The sequence below is a fragment of the Amblyomma mixtum genome, chromosome 3 (assembly GCF_055824585.1).
Source record: "Amblyomma mixtum isolate Tamu chromosome 3, ASM5582458v1, whole genome shotgun sequence".
Taxonomy (NCBI): Eukaryota; Metazoa; Arthropoda; class Arachnida; order Ixodida; family Ixodidae; genus Amblyomma; species Amblyomma mixtum.
Genome location: NC_143014.1, coordinates 193,313,553 through 193,322,985, shown reverse-complemented (window position 1 = coordinate 193,322,985; position 9,433 = coordinate 193,313,553). Strand labels below are relative to the sequence as shown.

At 47.2% G+C, this 9,433-nt stretch overlaps 1 non-coding gene across 1 annotated transcript; it reads left to right on the top strand.

The window, feature by feature from the left end:
* The first annotated feature begins 6,369 nt into the window (after positions 1 to 6,369).
* On the top strand, positions 6,370 to 6,442 carry TRNAK-UUU (transfer RNA lysine (anticodon UUU)). The gene has a single exon. It is a non-coding gene; the product is annotated as a tRNA-Lys (tRNA).
* The last annotated feature ends 2,991 nt before the right edge of the window (positions 6,443 to 9,433 follow it).

Below are 9,433 nucleotides of genomic sequence, written 5' to 3'. Positions count from 1 at the left end.
TTCCATGCTGTCTTTTTAGTGCTGCAAGGGCACCCCAGGTACTGCGTTGGCGAGAGCGATAAATGTATCTTTACAAAAACTGACGGCGTTGCGCCCATTCACCAAGCCATACATAGTACCTAAAGGTTTGTCCCAGCTGATACTGCTTCCAGTCATCGTACAGAACTTGGTTGCCGTGCACGCGCTATGATACTGGATTTATCAGCGCAGAAAACAGCAATTTCGTCACCATATGAGAAAAGCTTAGCTTCGCTTCAACAAAACCTAAACCTAGTATTAGCGTTGTTAGTAATAATGCTTAAACAAAAGAGATCAACATACAGAGCAAATAGTAAAAGAGACAAGATACACCCTTGCCTAACAAGAAGGTTTTACTTGAAATCTAAGAGTGAGTGTCTTGTTGATTACAATTCTGGAGAAAATATTAGCGTAACATAACTCTGTCCCTTCTGGCAATATTTGTGAAATATCTCGAAGACAAGGCGAATGAGAAGAGGAAGATCCAGACATCTAGGCGCCTACGTGTGATTTTTTTTTTTTCGCGGTGCAGAATACTACGGTTCAATCTTTATTTGTACCGATCGGGGTTCTTTCTGTCGAACCTTTGTTAAGGCCGCCGCGGTGGCTCAGTGGCTAAGGTGCTCGGCTGCTGGCCCGAAAGACGCGGGTTCGATCCCGGTCGCGGCGGCTGAATTTCTTTGGAGGAGAAATTCGAGGCCCGTGTACTGTGCGATGTCAGTGCACGTTAAAGAACCCCAGGTGGTCGAAATTTCCGGAGCCCTCCACTACGGCGTCTCTCATAGCCTTAGTCGCTTTGGGACGTTAAACCCCATAAACCAACCAACCAACCAACCTTTGTTAATCATGTGGCGAAATTGAATCACTTGATCACTTTCTCCTCCACTGTAAGCGGTTTGCTTTTCTACGAAGATCTTATTTGGAGATTCCCCTCGCTCGATTAGGGTTCCCTCTCTCTATTCCGGTTCTCTCTGGCGCAAGCGCCAGGGGATATGTCCTAAAACCGGTGTGCGATTATCTTCATGATTACTCCATTGCGTCAGAGAGATTCCTTTGTTACTTATATTATTCAAAATTATTTCCTTTAACGTGAAATTTCACCCATGTCTACCTTAATTACGTCAATGTGTCGCTACTGTTTGAATGTGCAAGGCACAATGGCCAATCCCTCACTGTGGTTATGCGCCACTCCACCAGAAGCCAACAACAACAACAAAAGCGTACAACACAAGCAGTCGGCTCCCTCTTTCTTAAAAATTGGTGCCGTGAGAAGGATACACCTCCCAGACCGCAAGCAACAAACCCGCCTCGAAGCAGCAGTGAAGAGCGCGGCGGTGGAGTAGGCGAACAACTTGAAGAGGACGCGGCAGCCGACCAGAGCCCACGCCGGAAGGGAAACAGAGCTGCTGAACAGTGAGCGGGCAGCAGAACGTTCCGAAACCAGCTTGACCAAGGACTTAATAGTTCACAATCAGAGGGCGTTACGCAGGTATATTACGCAGCTAGTGACAACAGTAGAAGATAAGATCAATAGCCATTCCGATAAACAGAGACAGTAACGCACGCGCAGACAACTGGAATAGCGGAGAGCCTCAAAGAACTGAAAGTGCAAATGGAGAAGTTTTCGACAGAAGAGACAGCTGATGCGGAGTTCCAAAGAGTCATTGAATATGGCCTGAAGATCCACGCTGTAGTGTCACAGCTAGCAAGACATATTGAGGCATCATATGAACTCCGTGTAGCATTATCACAAACAGGCCCAACCGGGACGCAAAGCGCAATTCAGATGAAAAACGAATGGGTAAAACACCAAAACTGGACACGACAAAATTTGCTGAAGACAAGCTTCAGTGGCAATGGTTTTGGTGTCAGTGTGTGTCCGCCGTCCACACCAGACCGAATATGAGTAAAGGACAAAAATTTAATTATTTGATGGCGTCACTCACAAGAAAAGCAGCCGCTACGATTGAAGACCTACAGTTTTCTTCGAGCACTACGAACAGGCCATAGCGATTTTGAAGGAAACCTTTGGTAACCAGGAGCAGGCAATAGACATTCACATGAAAGAACTGCTACAGGTGGATAAAATTCGTTTGAGAAACGATACGGAGGAACTTAGAAATATAGCACAGAAAGTCCAAGTTCATACTTTAGCACTGGAGGCCGTGCAGGTTGCAGGTAACAACAGAAGGATATGCGCCGATGCTTATACCTGTGCTGAAGAGTATTCCTTCAGACTTGGCGGCGGAGTTTAATACTAAAAAGCTTCATGGACTGATACACCAGATGAACCCATTGCATCCTTGAAGTTTTTTATGGCGTTTCTGAACGGGAAAGTAGAGTGCCACGAAGACGAACAACCAACGACGACAGCTACCAGAGGCGCCGTATAGGGAGGTTCGAATGACGTCGAACTTATTCAGTGCGTCAAGCAGGAAGTGCGTTTTCTGCAGGCAAGATAGTCATGCAACGGAGGACTGCAGTCGCAGCTTATCGTACGAAGATAAGTAAAGCGTGCTAAACGGAAGTGGAGCGCGCTTCAGATGTATACGCGACCCAGTCACGTGGCGTGGTTTTGTTAAGCCAAAGTTCAGTGCAAAAGCTGCAGAGGATGCCACGCTACGTTGATGTGCCGCTGAAGGTCGACAAGTCAGCACAAAACCGTTGGGCCAGTGGAGCCTCAGAATGAGTTGCAACCCTCCTGAACAATGCACGCAGCGGAGCCAACCGAAGTGGAACATGAGTGTGCTACTGCAGATTGCTGTTGCATAAGTGCAGGTAGATGCATCAGGTAAATGTGCTAGACTGCTCTTTGGCAGTGGAAGCCAAAGGGCATTTAGTGGTAAGAGTTTGGCAAAGCGAATGCGTGCCGCTGACACCGCTCCGACGGAGCTCATGATAACAAGCATGGAGGAAAAAAAAACTCAGGAGGGAGCGTCCGGCGATAACCTTGAAGCCTAGACATAAAAAATAAAAAGGAGAGAGTCGGTCCCCCCCTCACCGTGATCACCCGTCAACGACGTGATAGCATGTGGTGATATCACCGCTGCGCGCGCGCATGCGCCTACTAGAGCGGCAAACTGACTGTAGATCAACCTCCTTGCGGTAGACGCCCGCGTCATTGGCCGCGCAGCCGCGCGCGCTAAAACATACCAACACCAAAACATTAGGGACTTACTCGGAGAGAGAAAAAGAGGGAGGGAGCGGCTTCCTGGGCACTTGGCTTGCGGGAGGCTGACGGCGTGTCGGCACGCTCTCTCCTGAGTTTTTTTCCCCTCCTTGATAACAAGTCCGTCACGCTCGGTGGCCGGAAGGGGAATCCCTCGACAACTGAGGAAAGTTCGTGCGGTTTGGTTAAAGGTGGGCCTTGTGTGTCTTGTGGTAAATAAATAAAAAGTAATAACTACATTAAAGTCATGAGAAATGATATAAAATAAAAAACAGTGTCCGTGTCAGCCAAGTGGTATGCAAAGAGGACCCCTGGCCACTGAAGGGGCACATTAACGCATAGTGTCATACCCTTAGCGTGGAGCTTAACTGTGCCCAAAATTTTGTTTTCGTCGTGATGCTCAATGCAGACAAAGCAAAGAAAAACAGGCGTGCTGTCGTAAGCCCGGATAGCTCAGTCGTATTCTCCTGACGAAATTTCGAATTTGTCGAAAGCTAACACGAAAGAAGTTATAGAAGAATTTTTTTCGAAGCGCTCGTTTTGGTGCAGCGTATTATATATGCTGCGTACAGTTTCGGCTCTGAGAGTGATGGGCTTAGAAGGGTTGCAAGAATACCTCTCAGACCTTCAGACAAGTCCTTTTTCAGTTGCATTCCTGCACCAGTGAAGCAATAGCTGGAAAGCAAAGGCCTCTCTGTGTCTTGATCCGATGATTATTTAATCTGCAAAAATCCGGAGACCATCGAGCGCATCTTTCTTGATTGCCATGACGCAGTTTTCCGTGGAACACCTTTCAGCGAAATGAAAAAATGACCTTCCGATAACGCTGCTCGCACTTCGCTTCCTGCCATGCGGCGAATGTGGGAGAGTGCTTGTATACAGGGTGTCCAGGCAATTTTAGCGAACGGTTACAAAAATAAGATATTTGAGATAGGCGAGGGAAACCACTTACATACAGCTACCAGCCGGCTTGCGCATCTAGGTAACTTTTTTTATTGCTATTAATTAAGGAGTTTTTAAGATAATTTGTCTAAATGTCCGTGCGAGCCAGTCTGCAAGCGTGACGGCGCATGTTGCGCCGCAACCACCGTCTACATATCGGCCTGCCAGAGCAATGAGGTCGTAGCGCCTTGCCAGCAGTTGATTTCGTTCGCTCAAGCCAGGATTGAGAGCAGCACAATCGGGGCTCGCGAATGCGCTAGTCACGTGATTTTTTTTTTTTTGTATTTCGCGGACTTTCTTTGGAGCTCAGAAAAAAGATAAACGGGAGGTTTCTTTGTCGCAAATAAATGGAAGGGGTTTTATGAAGGTGCTCTCCAACTTTGCTATTAACATCTGCCGTCTAAAGTCAATATTTACGCATTTAGAAAAATTATCTTAATTACTTCTTAATTAATAGCAATACAAAAATTGCCTAGATGCGCAAGCCGGTTGATAGGTGTATTTAAGTGGTTTCCTGGCCTATCTCAAATATTTTCTTTTAACCCTTGGCTAAAGTTAGCCTGGACACTCTGTATATGCACATAGTATTGAAAACATGAATGCATGTCAGGCATTGTTGTATACGCCCTTAGAGTACGCACTGATAATGCGACATACATATCTAAGAGGTGCCAAGCACAGAATAATCTCCGTGATTAGATTACCCGCTAATGGTCGGCTGGCTTCATTTGATCACTCTTTAACCGAAACACACTAGACAGGCTGTAGATAGTGTTTTTAGCTCCATGTGGTCCGTCATTTATTATTGCTTCAGTGATAGAAGCTCATCGTGAAGAAAAAGTGCCCGGCGTACGGCTGCGTAGTGTTGTGTACACCAACTGCCGCGGGTGGCAGGAGGCAAAGTGGACGCGTGAATATCCCCTTCTCCAAGTGGATGCAGGGGACAGTACGGAGAGGCCCGGAGATGGCTGCCACGAGACGACCCCGCAATCGAAAATGACCGGAATGACTCAGCAAAACTGATTTACCACCTGCCAGGATTGGAAAGTGGCAAAGAAGCAAAAGAGAAACCTCCCACTCCAATTATAGGGGACAGGAGGGAAAGCCTGGAAGGTGACTACCATAGGAAGAACCCTGAGGGTGGCTTCCGCCGACCGGGGACGTTCTGCACGAGCGGAGGAATGCACAACCTCAGGGTGGTTGCCGCAGGAACAATTGCCCGGTAGTTGGCTACCGTGCAAGGTGGCGAGACACAAAACTAATAATGCCCATCTGCTTTCGCTGAATAATGCGCTAAGCCGCCAACCTTAGCTCTTCAAGCAAGCTCAAGACCTAATGATAACGCCCTGTCATTTAATATTGGTAATTGAGCGTTCCCTTAGTATTTGTTTGGCGTGTTATTGTCATTGCCACGCCCGTAACAAAATAAAAGTCCAGATAGCCGATAACATTATTTTGAAACGAAATGCTTTACTAGGCTAGTCAACACCGCGCTTCGCGTGAGCCGGAGCTCAGATTTGCCACTTCTGCGCATGCGCGAAACCGAGTGACATCACGCATGGCGCAGGTGGCCGCCGTCGCTGCCGCCGCCGCTGACAAAAACAAAAATAAAAAGGCATGACAGAAATAAAATATCCCAAATAAAAAATAAATGAAAGACAAGCAGTGCGCCAAGAAACACTCATATCTCTGTGGACACCCGAACCGCGCCGTAAGGGATGAAAAACGAAAAGAAAATTGGTTTTAAGGAAAGTAAACGACGCCTGTTTCTCTCATATCACGGTGGATACCCGAACCGCACCGTAAGGGACTTAAGGAAAATAAAATGAAATGAAAATTGCTTTTGAGGAAAGCAAATGTCAGTCTCTCATATCTTGGTGTACACCCGAAAAGAATGCACAGCACAGTACGTCTCTAAAGCAACCTTCTCATACAGCACCGTATTCACTACAAGCGGCTCCTCCTCCGCCTCCGTACAAACTTTGTATAGCTAAGGCAATACGTTTCGGCAAAGCCAGAAAGCTATACCCTAAGTGTAACCGTAAGTATAACTTAAGCTAAATCACGAGCATCGCCGCAGCTTTTCCCTTCGAGATATCCAGGCTTAACCTTAGCTAAGGCACAGCGAATTTTTTGACGCCCCCATTTTCGTCTGTAATGGCTGCTCTTCGTAGTGAAAATTGGTCTTGTTCATGCGGTGGTGTGGAACAAACGAGACAAAAGCAGGCGCGCTACTGTAAGCCCGGATAGCTCAGTCGGTAGAGCGTTAGGCTTTTAACCTAACGGTCCGGGGTTCGAGCCCCCGTTCGGGCGGAGGGTGACTTTTTTGCCTTTTAAGGATCACTGCTACACTCCTATCACGGATACTCGTCTCAAAGTTTCTTGCAAGGCCATTGGTGACAAAGCAAACAATGAAAGGCCTTAAACATTATTTTTTGACGCCCCCACCTTCGTCTGTAATGGCTCCTCTTCGTAGCGCAATTTGAATTTGTTCATGCGGTGGAGTGGGACAAAGGAGAGAAAAGCAGGTGCTCTGCTGTAAGCCCGGATAGCTCAGTCGGATGCAAACTGCACCACGCGCATTATTGTTAATGGTGACCACACAGACAGGATAGCTGTTCATTCATCGGTAAGGCAGGGATGCCCGCTATCGCCTCTGCTGTTTGCGGCCTACTTGGAGCCACTGTGCTTAGCTATCATCAAAAGTGAGAGCATAAAGGGCTTTCGATTGCAGTCGACTCATGTCAAAATCCTTGCTTATGCGGACGATATTGCGGTGTTATGTTCAGACAGAGGCAGCATTACCGAGGTGATCAGCACGGTGGATAAATTTTGCAAACAAACGGGGTGTCTCATAAACTGGGACAAAAGCTCTGGCTTTTGGCATGGCGACTGGGAAGCGATGCCTGAACACTTTTCTAGGATGCGATGGTCGTCTTTGCCGACGCAATATCTCGGTGTTCCCCTCGTGTGTTATCGTGATGCAAGTGAACACTGGAATGAGGATATGTCAAGGGCGAGGTAGAAAGCAGATGCCTGGAAAGGCAGGCAGTTAAAAATGTTTGCGCGAGCCTCCGTCTGCAATCTTTTCCTTGTATCTAAAATATGGTATTTGATGAATGTGCTGTACGCATCTCGGGCCAGTATTCAAAAGATGCACCGAGTGTTTGCTGTTTTCATTTGGTCGTCGAACTGGGAGAGAACCAGTCGTACCAATTTGTTTCTTTCAGTGAAAAAAGGAGGCTTCGGCCTTGTGCATTTATTTCTGCGTCAAGTTGTTTCGCGTTTTTTCTTTCTTCGAAATGAAAGGGATAATTTTCTTATGACTGTTATCCAAGTGCGGTTGCAGAGACTTCTTCCTGAATTTGTCGTCTAATCTTGTGCGAATATGTGTGGCACTGTCAATGGTTACATGCGAGAGGTTGTACTCTCTATTAGGCTGCTCCATGTGCGATTTGCCCTTGAGTACTTATGTAAAGTGTCAAAGAAAAAGCTATATATAAGGATCTGGTGGACACCATGTTACCGACCACAATCTACCGGTTACCTTATCGTGGAGGCCCAGGGCACGATTTATTAAAGACAGTTAAAAATATGCCTGTGAACCCATCTACGAAGTCTTTTTTCTTTAAATTGCACTCGAATACACTTCCTGTTAAAACGTGGCTGCACGAAAAGGGGATTTTCGTCCCATGGACCACAAACTGTCTCTTATGCGAAAAACCTGAGACAGTAGAACATGTATTTCTGGACGGTTGGGACCCCATTTTCTATTAGGACATGCTCCAACGAACAGTCAAAAAAGGTTTTCCCCTGGACCCCTACGGCATCACATTCTTGCGAATTCAGAATGAACCAGGAGTACCATATGATTTAATCATGCTTCTGGGCCTCCACAGCCTCTGGAGGACACGGATGAAAATGCGACACGCGGATGTTAACGTTCGCTCGGTGCGCGAAAACTTTATTGAAAGTGTTGTGAGCTCGAGAGAAATGTATCGAGCAAAAGTTTACCCACCTGAATGGATTTCTGTATTTGATGACCTCGTCGCATTGAGAAGATTTTAAGCCCTGATACGTCAGCCGAATTAGGCTGAAGTTTTTATCATTTGTATCTTTTGGTTTTGATGTCGCAGTCGGCAATAAAGAAAAAAAAAAGCTCAGTCGGTAGAGCGTTAGGCTTCTAACCTAACGGTCCGGGGTTCGAGCCCCAGTTCGGGCGGAGGGTGACTTTTTTGCCCTTTAAGGATCACTGCTACACTCCTATCACGGATACTCGTCTGAAAGTTTCTTGCAAGGCCATTGGTGACAAAGCGAACAATGAAAGGCCTTAAGCATTATTTTTGACGCCCCCACCTTCGTCTGTAAGGGCTCCTCCTCCTAGTGCAATCACATTTTGTTCTTGCTGAGCAGTAGGCGAAGGTAACAAAAGCAGGCGGCCTACTCAAAGCCCGGATAGCTCACATTTGTTTCCGGCCACGAAAGGACGCAGGATGCAGGGTTCCGCCGGAGCGGCTTCGCGGCCATGGCTGGCCGCGGTAACAGGGCTTCTGAACCGGAAAGTATTGACCAGGTTGTTTTTCCAGGTACGCCAGTAGCGCTTTTAATTTTAAATACAGTTTGTTTTTTTTTTTGCACGGTGATGTCATGGCCTGCCTGTACGGGTGGAAGATTTCCGGGACGCGTTGGCTCAGCTTTCGTTGCTCCCGGACGTTATCGCCCGGGGCGCGTATCGCGTGAGCCATGTCTGGGCCATCGTTTTCAAGAATTCCGAAGTAATGAAAAAGATTGTAGGCGTTGATGAGGTGTGTGGTAATGGGACACTGAAGCACTTTTAGTGAAATATGGGCTTTAAGCGGTGTCTACAGTTTTTATGCTGCGTAATCAATTATCGAAGCCAAATGGAGGAAAAATAAGCGCGAATTGTCTTTTTTTAGCAGAAATATGCAGCCGGCGCTTCGGGGCACACCATCGATTGCGCCGCCGTCTGTGATTGGTCAAGAAGTCGTGACGTCACAGTGAGGACAGGAGAAGCTGCATACACGGATCCGGCGCTTCGTTCCAGCAGATCGCAGCTTTCCGCGCTGTTGTAAAAAACGATTAGGGCGACTATTTTTTCGCTGACCTCCGAAGAAAAGGTTTGGTTTGGTTTGGTTTATGGGGTTTAACGTCCCAAAGCGACTAAGGCTATGAGAGACGCCGTAGTGGAGGGCTCCGGAAATTTCGACCACCTGGGGTTCTTTAACGTGCGCTGACATCGCACAGTACACGGGCCTCTAGAATTTCTCCTCCAAAGAAATTCCA